Source organism: Anabrus simplex, chromosome 13, assembly GCF_040414725.1.
Source record: "Anabrus simplex isolate iqAnaSimp1 chromosome 13, ASM4041472v1, whole genome shotgun sequence".
Lineage (NCBI taxonomy): Eukaryota > Metazoa > Arthropoda > Insecta > Orthoptera > Tettigoniidae > Anabrus > Anabrus simplex.
In genome coordinates, this window is record NC_090277.1 from 43,123,397 (window position 1) to 43,135,551 (window position 12,155).

The window sequence follows — 12,155 nt, forward strand, 5'->3', positions numbered from 1 at the left end:
CTTCCATACCGATCTCGATAGCGCAGTCGCTTACGTATCCAGTATTCCAGAATCCAGCCCTGAAGATGATTTTCCGTGGTTTCCAATTTTTCACACCAGGCAAGTGCTAGGGCTCTGCCTTAAGGCCACGGCTGCTTCCTTCCCACTCCTAGCCCTTTCCTGTCCCATCGTCGCCATAAGACCTATCTTTGTCGGTGCGAGGTAAAGCAACTTGTAAGAAAGAAAAAATATATTGCTTCCACTTACTTGTGACAGGCTCCTCACTTTCATCCATCATATCCGACCTCCCTTGAACAGCATTTGTTCATTTCCGACCTCGATGGTCTAGGGAGTCTTTCATTTGCACGCTCTTCATGGCCCTTGTCTTTCTTTGGCCGATACCTTCATTTTCCAAAGTGTCTGATCACTTCCATTACAGTATTTCTCTGTGATTAGTGCTATATAGAGGATGGCTGTCCTTTTAAAACAATAACCTCCACCACCATCACCACCACTACTTTGGTCCAGCGGGTCCCGCGTTCGATTCTCGGCCGGGTCGGGATTTTAACCTTCCTTGGTTAATTCCGATAGCTGAGGGTCTGGGTGAGTGTGCCACCTTCATCGCTACAATTCATCATAGGTAGAGTCCCATTCTCACAGAGAGTGGGGCCGATGACCTAGATGCTAAGCCCCTTTAAACAACAAGCATCATCATCATCATCATCATCATCATCATCCTCACAGGCGCGCAGATCCCCTATACGGCGTCAACTCAGAAGACCTGAACAAGCCCTCTTCGGAAGCCACACACCATTATCATCCCCAAAGTAGTCCACAACCTTGAGTTAAGAGGCAGCCACGCTTTACCTATACTGCATGCCAAGTTTTGCACGAAATAGTAGTTTCATAATTCCAAATACACAGACTGAGAGGCAGGAGAGTTTCTGAAATTATGGTTTTCCGTGGTTTCTCATTTTCATACCAGGCAAATGCTGGGGCTGTACCTTAATTAAGGCCACGGCCGCTTCCTCCCAACTCCTAGGCCTTTCCTATCCCATCGTCGCCATAAGACCTATCTGTGTCGGTGCGACTTAAAGCCCCTAACAAAAAAAAAAAAAGTTTCTGAAATTTGGTTAATAGAAAAACAAATCATGAATATCAGTTTCCTTGTGAAATTCATTGATTTCCCCAAGGTTTTAGAACAAGAAATTCCCTTGCTTCTAGCATAGAAGTTGAGACGGTTCCACTTTAAGGGAGGCGACCAATAACTGACCCAGTTGTTCTGAGAGATGGCGGAGACGTGAAGCTGGAGTCGGCCAGCGGATTAGTGCTGAGCGGGTCATTGGTATTCAGGAGCAGGCAGTCGTATCCAGAAATTGAAAAAAAGAAAAAAAATACTTCATGCTATCGACATGTAAATACTGAAGCGACGTGGATGTTATTGCACACGCATGTACCATGTTATCACAGGGTATTTAATGTGTTACTCGCTGTAGTACCCGTCATGGGCAGAACGTGTCTTCATCATTCTCTCTGCAATCTAGTGGAGGCAAGTAGCAGCAGAAGAGACGGAGCACACCTCTATGAACAATAAACAGTCAGTGTAATGTTATTGTTGCAGAGATTTAGGACACTGTTGACTATCATCTAAATGCATTCGAGTGCGTCGAGACTTGTACCTATAATGACCAGAGGTGTTGATCATTCACAATATAAGGCTAAATACTTGTGAAAATGAAAACCTACAACCTGTTTTCCAGTCATTGACCGGGTCAGGGATGTAATGAATGAAACATATATATAGGCTGTTATTACAATGGGGTCACCATTCCCAAGGTGGTTTATTAATGAGTGATAAATGCTATGAAATGATAATGGAGAGTGTTACTGGAATGAAAGATGACAGGGAAAACCGGAGTACCCAGAGAAAACATGTCCCGCCTCCGCTTTGTCCAGCACAAATCTCACATGGAGTGACCGGGATTTGAACCACGGTATCCAGCGGCGAGAGGCCGACGCGCTGCCACGGAGGCTCCTGCTAAATACTTGCATCTGTGTATTTTCGTTCTTCAAGACCTATAAACGTCTTTTTACCCAGAATATGGTAACGTGACTTAATGTAAAGTCGATAGTAATGTGGGGTATCATCAGACCCCCATGAGTTTCCCATCTTCTGATATAAATGAACGAATACGAAATAAAGTTATATTCAACATATAGTAGGAGAGGGAAGAAAGTACAATTCAGCGTCAAGTACTTCGCTACCACGTCAAGAAACAGAATGATAATAATAATAATAATAATAATAATAATAATAATAATAATTCCTGGCTCAGTCCGGTGGTATTTGAAGGTGCTCAAATACGACAGCCTCGTGTCGGTAGATTTACTGGCACGTAAAAGAACTCCTGCAGGACTAAATTCCGGCACCTCGGCGTCTCCGAAGACCGTAAAAGTAGTTAGTGGGACTTAAATAAAATAACATTAATAATAATAATAATAATAATAATAATAATAATATTTGTTTTACGTCCCACTACCTACTTTTTAAGGTTTTCGTAGATGCCCACGTGCCGGATATTTTCCCGAAGGAGTTCTTTTACGTGCCAGTAAATTTACTGATACACAAAAGAACTCCTTCGGGAACATTTTTCGGCGCACCTCGACGTCTACGGAAACCACAAAAATATAGTTGGTGGAAAGTAAAACAAATTGTATTATTATTGTTGTTGGAGCCTCGATAGCTCAGGTGGCAACGCGCCGGCCTCTCACCACTGGGTTCCGTGCTTCGAATTCCGGTCAGTCCAAGTGAGAATTGTACTGGAAAATGCCAAGGCGGGACGGGGTTTTCTCCAGACACTCCGGTTCTACCTGTCACCTTTCGTTCCAGCAACACTCTCCAATATTACTTCATTCCATCTGTAAGGCGTTAGATGTGGGCTTCATTCATTCCATTTCTGACCTGGTCGAATGACTGGAAACAGGCTTTGTATTATTATTATTATTATTATTATTATTATTATTATTATTATTATTATTATTATTATTTGCAGTCGCTTAAGTGCGGCCAGTATCCAGTATTCGGGAGATAGTGAGTTCGCGCCCCACTGTCGGCAGCCCTGAAGATGGTTTCCCGTGGTTTCCCATTTTCACACGCGGCAAATGCTGGGGCTGTACCTTAATTAAGGCCACGGCCGCTTCCTTCCTATTCCTGGCCCTTTCCTGTCCCATCGTCGCCGTAAGACCTATCTGTGTCGGTGCGACGTTAAGCAAGTTGTAAAACAAAAAATATTATTATTATTATTATTATTATTATTATTATTATTATTATTATTATTATTATTATTATTATTATTATTATTATACAGTGTTTGTTATATGCAATGTTTTCCTAAAAATTAAAGGTTGGAAACATTTTTTAAAATACTTAAGAGGCTCCCCTGAACTCCTTTCTAACTTCCTAATATTGTGATAACCTGCACTTTTCTGTTATTAAAAATTTATAAATGTAACAAAGCTGCAAATTTACCAATGCGGGAATTTTCTTCTTCTGCTTATTCTTCTTCTCTTGCAACCCATTATTAACTGGTCATCAGCTGATTAAGACTTTGCTTACAGGCTACAGTCTATATTTCCCTGCTATTCATCACAGCAGTTCACCAAGGCTCACTTGGGCGTGGCTTCAAAACAATACGAATGTATATCCGGCTCCATGGGTAAATGGTTAGCGTGCTGGCCTTTGGGGTCGGGAATTTTAACCTTCATTGGTTAAGTCCGGTGGCTCAGAGGCTGGGTGTGTGTGTGTGTGTGCCGTCTTCAGCATTAGAATTCGTCAAAGGTAGGGCGCCATCCTCTCAGAAGCGCAGGTCGCCAATGAGGCGTCAACTCGAAAGACTTGCACCAGGTCTCTCCGGAGGCCACATATTCTTCTTCTTCTTCTTCTTCTTCTTCTTCTTCTTCTTCTTCTCATTATTATTTCTTGTTCGGTATAGGCCGACTAACGACCACGATATTGAACTGTTGCGTTTGGGGTGGGTTTTGAGGTTTGCCCAGTATTAGCGCATCCTCTGGCTGTGTTGGTCCTTGCTCTCCTTTCTCCAGAGGGTACCTGTCTTCCTTCTAGGTAGTTTATCCTGGAACATTATTTGTTTAAGCATACTCCTGAAGGATGTCCACCGGGCGAGTTGGCCGTGCGGTTAGTGGTGCGCAGCTGTGGGCTTGCATCCGGGAGATAGTGGGTTCGAGCTCCACTCTCCGCAGCCCTGAAGATGATTTTCCGTGGTTTCTAATTTTCACGCCAGGCAAATGCTGGGGCTGTACCTTAATTAAGGCCACGGCCGATTCCTTCCCACTCCTAGCCCTCTCCTATCCCATCGTCGCCGTAAGACCTATCTGTGTCGGTGCGACGTAAAGCAAGTTGTAAATAAATAAAAAAAAGAGATGTCCGGTCTTATAAATCACTTTCTGCTACTTCGAGTTTCAGCAGATCTTTACTTACTTCCATCAACCATGGTAACTTGCTCTTTCGCTCTTGCCAGTAAACGAGAAGCTGGTTGGTTAACCTGCCATGATGCATCCTGTAGACATGTCCATAAAATGCTAGGTGCGTGTTATTATTTATTTATTTATTTATTTATTTATTTATTTATTTATTTATTTATGTATGTAATGTAATGTAATGTAATGTAATGTAATGTAATGTAATGTAATGTAATGTAATGTAATGTAATGTAATGTAATGTATGTATTTATTTATTTATTTATAATTCGCTATTCGGCCGACTAGAGACCACGATAAGTTCCATTATACATTCTAGTGTTTACTTGGTTTCCGGTTGATCCAGTAGGTTTTCATGAGCTCGGTGTGTCGATCACGGCGTTCATCCGAGCACTTTGCACCAGTTGTCCACTACAAACTTCGGAAAGTCCCGAAAGTCATAATGCATGTTCTGAAAAGATCTCGGCCCATTTCTTCGGGGTCTTTATTGACACTTACGGAACACGAAATTATATTCGTTTTGTTTTTGATGTTAATAATAACTATTCTTATTATCACTTTCTGATAATTCAGGCATTTCCTCGAAAAGACTCTCTCTATAACTTAACAGAACAAAATTGAGTGTTATCCCCTTATAGTATAAAAACGTCCGACTCGTTGGCTGAACGGTCAGCGTACTGGCCTTCGGTTCAGAGGGTCCCGGGTTCGATTCACGGCCGGGTCGGGGATTTTAACCTTAATTGGTTAATTCCAATGGCACGAGGGCTGGGTGTATGTGTTGTCTTCATCATCATTTCATCCTCATCACGACGCGCAGGTCACCTACGGGTGTCAAATAGAAAGACCTGCACTTGGCGAGCCGAACCCGTCCTGGGATATCCCGGCACTCAAAGCCATACGACATTTCATTTCATAATATAAAAACCAAGACACGATGCCTGACTGCATATCACAAGTTCATGTTTATGTGTAATATAAATTTTATTTTACAATACCAAAGTAAAGGACTGAATACATTTTACTGGTATTTTTATTTAGGATTTTAATATATATAACATGCTGTATGAATATTTCTGAGTAACTGTTACTAATGAATTCCTTTCCGTAATCATTCTCCCTATCGTCACTTTCCACTGAAAAAATGAGTGAAGAAACCGTTGATTATAATTAATTTACTATGTCACCTTTTGTTATCCGAGAGATATTATTCTAGAGAGCATCAACCAACATCCAACCTTGGAACTCGTTGCCACCTTGAAGCTGGTGGAGGATTGTTTCAGGTGTACTTAAGGGGTTGACTGTTTTCTCTAATCTCCTTTATAAGTTTCTTGTCTAATAAAGTGAGCGACCAGGGAATCCCTACTCAACAAGAGTTTGCACTCAACGTCTTTCTCCTATTTATAGCTCCGTGTCCGCCCCGTCTGGGACACAGCCTGTGCCACAAATGTTCGTCCGCTCCTACAGCCGAGGAAGAGCTTTTTCTTCTCCAACCCTTGTCTCCTATAACTAGTAGCCTGGAGCTGTAATATTGGGCTAATAAACGTGTAACTTCAGCCATGGCTTTCTATACATATGCTGGGCTGAGTGGTCCAGACGGTTGAGGCGCTGACCTTCTGACCCCAACTAGGCAGGTTCGATCCTCGCTCAGTCCGGTGGTATTTGAAGGTGATCAAATACGTCAGCCTCGTGTCGGTAGATTAATTTGCACGTAAAAGAACTCCAGTGAGACTAAATTCTGGCACCTAGGCATCTCCGAAAACAGTAAAAGTAGTTAGTGGGACGTAAAAAAAATAAAATTATCATTATTATGCTTTCTGTATTTACTGAAGCTGGAATATATGTTTTAAGACCAAAATTACAACTTCAGACTTGGCCCCCTCTAACTGGAACTAAAATAATATATTGGAACCAAAGTTATAGCTTCAGGCATGTCCTCCTCCAACTGGAACTACAAGACCAAAAGGATGGCTCCAGACATGGCCTCCTCTAACTGGAACTACAAGACCAAAAGGATGGATTCAGGCATGGTCTCCTCTAACTGGAACTACAAGACTTAAAGACCAAAAGTATAGCTTCAGGCATGTCCTCCTCCAACTGGGACAACACACTTAAGACCAAAAGTATAGCTTCAGGCATGTCCTCCTCCAACTGGGACAACAACACTCTTAAAACCAAAAGTATAGCTTCAGGCATGGCCTCCTCCAACTGGGACAACAACACTTTTAAGACCAAAAGTATAGCTTCAGGCATGGCCTCCTCCAACTGGGACAACAACACTTTTAAGACCAAAATTATAGCTTCAGGCATGGCCTCCTCCAACTGGGACAACAACACTTTTAAGACCAAAAGTATAGCTTCAGGCATGGCCTCCTCCAACTGGGACAACAACACTTTTAAGACCAAAAGTATAGCTTCAGGCATGGCCTCCTCCAACTGGGACAACAACACTTTTAAGACCAAAAGTATAGCTTCAGGCATGGCCTCCTCCAACTGGGACAACAACACTTTTAAGACCAAAGGTATAGCTTCAGGCATGGCCTCCTCCAACTGGGACAACAACACTTTTAAAACTAAAAGTATAGCTTCAGGCATGGCCTCCTCCAACTGGGACAACAACACTTTTAAGACCAAAAGTATAGCTTCAGGCATGGCCTCCTCCAACTGGGACAACAACACTTTTAAGACCAAAAGTATAGCTTCAGGCATGGCCTCCTCCAGCTGGGACAACAACACTCTTAAGACCAAAAGTATAGCTTCAGGCATGGCCTCCTCCAACTGGGACAACACTCTTAAGACCAAAAGTATAGCTTCAGGCATGGCCTCCTCCAACTGGGACAACAACACTTTTAAGACCAAAAGTATAGCTTCAGGCATGGCCTCCTCCAACTGAGACAACAACACTCTTAAGACCAAAAGTATAGCTTCAGGCATGGCCTCCTCCAACTGGGACAACAACACTTTTAAGACCAAAAGTATAGCTTCAGGCATGGCCTCCTCCAACTGGGACAACAACACTCTTAAGACCAAAAGTATAGCTTCAGGCATGGCCTCCTCCAACTGGGACAACAACACTTTTAAGACCAAAAGGATGGATTCAGACATGGCCTCCTCTAACTGGAACTACAAGACTTTAAGACCAAAAGGATGGATTCAGACACCTTCTATAAGTATTAGTCTGTATCTGCAATGTTAAGACCAAACTTTTCTGCAGTCCAGACCTTCCGTCACTAATAGTCTGGAGTTGCATATAAAACCACCGCCACTATTTTGTAGGAACAGGACAACGGTAATCAATAACAGTCAACTCAGGAGTTTTACTTGACAAAGAGGATATAGGCTAAATAAATAAATAAATAAATAAATAAATAAATAAATAAATAAATAAATAAATAAATAAATAAATAAATAAATAAATATTGGTTGATATCTTTTTAACGAGGCCCTGAAGTATAAAACTGGCGTATAATATAGGGGAGGTTAAGGGTTATTCTGCCTGAAGGCAGGTCCGAACCTCCGCAGAGGTGTTCCTGAGTCGGAGTTTACGTGCGGTAGGGTAGCCAGTTCCTTTCCGCTCCTCCATTCCCTTACCCCCCACCAACAGCGCGGTGCAACCCATCCAACTTCTGACCACGCCCAATGTTGCTTAACTTCGGAGATCTCACGGGATCCGGTGTTTCAACACGGCTACGGCCGTTGGCGCATATAATATAAGACGCACAAACATGGCTGGTATTAGTTTTTGATCGATTGTTGTTCCATATGTATTGCATGTTTTCTAGTAAGCTAATAATCATGTTTTACTTATAATATTCTTACTTGCAGTACGTTCTTTTTTTGTCATTTGTACATTAACATGGATATGGTCTTGGGCTGGTGGTATATCTGAAATTAGCATCATCACTTTCCCTGCACCATCGTAACCATGGTAATCGGTGTTCCAGGGGCGTCATCTTCTCACTGTGAGCTTTCTTCCTGTTACTGAGCTTGAGAAAATCGCATCAAGTGCACCTCGTTCTACACTTCAGTCCAGATTGAAAATCCTTGAAATGGTCGCAAAACTGAACCCAGGGCCTTAGAATAAGAGACGGACATGCTACCTATACACCACTGGTTTGGCTAATAATAATAATAATAATAATAATAATAATGTGCAACCGGACTTAGTTCCCTTTTTCTGATACAGTGTCAGAGATGAGATGAGATGAGGTGAGATGAAGTTATGTGGCATGTACTGCGGCCGGATGCCCTTCCTGACGCCAACCTCATTTTAGGAGTTAATGAAGATTAAATGAAAGACAGTGATTTAAATTGGACAAGGAGCTGGAAGGAAAAGGTTCTGGCCTACGAATAATCTAGGCATTTGCCTGGAAGAGAAAATGGGAAACTACAGAAAACCATTCTCATGACTCACGACTTTAGGACTCCAACTCTCGCGTCTCTCTAATGCAGAGCTTGGCCTCCTCGCCCGATAATAATAATAATAATAATAATAATAATAATAATAATAATAATAATAATAATAATAATAATAATATTAATAGGCCTAGATGGGTGGATTAATTATAATAAATTAGGAGAAAGCAGAAGGACTCGTATAGTTGTTGTGTTTATGTTCATGTCACCCCTCAGGGGTGAAAGTAATCTGGTAATGTGTTCTCGTGAGACCTCTAATAACTTTTTTAAGACCTCTCTTCCACTATGGCCGTCATTACCGAATTACCTAACCCCAACAGTAGCTGCTCCCCCCTTGAGTCCTTCCTTCCTTCCTGCGGGCTGAGTTTTACTGCCGTCCACTTCTTAGTTTATCTCGAGAAGGTCCCTTACCCTGGAGACCGTACGTCATTAGCCAGCCTTCCCTAGACTCCACTCCCCTACAAATTCTACTTGACGTGAGCTCCCAAAACAGTAGACCATACAATCTTCTTGGGGTTTTCTCGTTCCTCTGAGGCCGATGACCTAGATGTTAGGGCCCATTAAACAATAATCACCATCTTCATCATCGCCTTCCTTTCTTGAAGATTAAGTTAATCCTCACACCCCTACTATTTCTGCATTCTTTGCAAGTGTATAATAATTACAATCATTAAAGCGCGGGTTATTAGGCAGTAACTGGTTCGAATACAAACTAATTTCATGAGTAGGAAATGTCGGTCACCCGCTCTTCCATAATGTAGCAAGATTAACATAAATTCTAGGGGTTCTGATGGGCCGTACCCCTAATGCTCATGCAAACCTTTTTGCAGGCAGAGTGTACTTGCTACTCGCTTCAGTAAGTTTGCGTTCTAACCTGTTATTGGCTAAAAATCCGTGCTCTAATAATAATAATAATAATAATAATAATAATAATAATAATAGCGATAAGCTTCCGTACAGCGTGATTGCTTCTTGGGGTTGTTTAGGCCATCGGTCCATAGACTGACTTGATGCAGCTGTCTGTGCCACCCTATCCTGTGCTTATCTGCTCTAATCTGCTTGTCATATTCATACCTTGGTCTACCTCTACCATCCTTTACCCCTGTACTTCCCAACTGAAGAAGTCCTGGGTGTCTAAAGATGCGCCCTGTCATTATCTCCCTCTTGCAGTCAAATTTCGTCAAATCGTCCTGCTCTCAACAATTCGATTCAGTATCTCATCAAGCTACCCATCTCACCGTCACCATTCTACTGTAACACCACATTTCAAAAGCTTCTATTTTCTTTCTTCCTGAGCTAGTTATCGCCCATGCTTCACTTCCACACAATGTCACGCTCCAGAAGAAAATTTTAAAAAGCATCTTTATAATTCCAATAGACCTACATCAATCTCTGAAGTGAGCAAATTTATTTTCTTAAAAAAAGGCCTTCGTTGTTTGTGCTAGCCTGCATTTAATGTCCTTCTTATTCCTGCCTTTGTCAGTTGTTTTACTAACCAAAAAATAACATTAATCTACTTCCTTTAAGACTTCATTTCCTGCATCACCTTACTTCATTACTTTTGTTTTGGACCTATTTATTTTCTCCTTGTACTTTTTCTCCAAGACTCTGTCCGTACCATTCAGCAATTTCACCACATCTTCTGCAGACTCAGATAAAATAACAATATCATCGGTAAATCTCAGAGTTTTCATTTTCTCTCCTCGTATTGTGATTGTTGATTAGCCTCACCAAGACTTACGTCAGCAAGAAAGACACCTAGGGAACTGAACTGAATGTCAAGTTGGGAATTCGAAACTAGAACATCTATAGTCTATTATTTCCAGTATTTAGGATGTGTGTTCTTCCAGGATGTTGTGTAGTAAGTGAGATTGAATCAAGGTGCAGCAAAGTTAATGCAGTTGCGAGCAACGGTATTCTGTATGAAAGAAGTCGGCTCCTGGACGCAACTAACTGTAAACCGGTTTGTTTTCAGGCCAACTTCGCTGTACGAGAGTGAAAACTGGGTGGACTCATGATACGTTATTCATAAGTTAGAAGTAACAGAGAGGAAATCAGTGGGAATGGTGGCTGGTACGAACAGGTGGAACAATGGTAGAAGGGTACTCGGAATGAGGAGATAAAGGCTATGTTAGGAATGAACTTCATTGATGAAGCTGTACGCATAAAGCGGCTTCGGTGGTGGGATCATATGAGTCGAACGGAGGTGGATCGGTTACCTGGGAAAATGATTGATTTGGTTGTGGAGGGTAAAAGAAGTCAAAGGAGGCGAAGACGACGATGGTAAGACTCGCTTTCTAATGATTTAAAGATAGGTATAGAACTAAAAGTGGTCACAGAACTAGTTACAAATAGAGGATTGTGGTGGCATTTAGTAAGTTCACAGAGGCTTGCAGACTGAACGCTGGAAGGCATAAGAGTCTTTAATGAAGATGTAAATGGTTAGAGTGCTAGCCTTTGGTCACAGGGGTCCCGGGTTCGATTCCCGGCAGGGTCGGGAATTTTAACCATAATTGTTTAATTCCCCTAGTACGGCGATTGGGTGTATGTGCCGTCATCCTCATCACGACGCGCAGGTCGCCTACGGGACACAAATCCAAAGACCTGCAACAGGCCTCTCTGGAGGCCACACGCCATTATTATTATTATTATTATTATTATTATTATTATTATTATTATTATTATTATTATTATTATTATTATTATTACCGGTCGAGTTGGCCGTGCGGTTAGAGGCGCGTGGCTGTGAGCTTGCATCCGGGAGGTAGCGGGTTCGAATCCCACTGTCGGCAGCCCTGAAGATGGATTTCCGTGGTTTCCCATTTTCACACCAGGCAAATGCTGGGGCTGTACCTTAATTAAGGCCACGGCCGCTTCCTTCCAACTCCTAGGCCTTTCCTATCCCAACGTCGCCATAAGACGTATCTGTGTCGGTGCGACGTAAAGCCACTGGCAAAAATTATTATTATTATTATTATTATTATTATTATTATTATTATTATTATTATTATTATTATTTACAATTTGCTTTACGTCGCACCGACACAGGTATTATACCTCAATGGGATAGGAAAGAGATAAGAGGGGGAAGGAACTGTTCGTGGCATTAGTGGTTTTTTACGGGCTCAGCCGCCACCGCCACTGCGGGCCCCCTGGACGAGGCCTCTACCGCATTGACTATGCTGACTAAGACTGCATGCTTATCCTCGCAGACGCCATCTTGGAGGGGTTTAACCTTACTTTTTACGCGTAAGAGTGCAAGGCT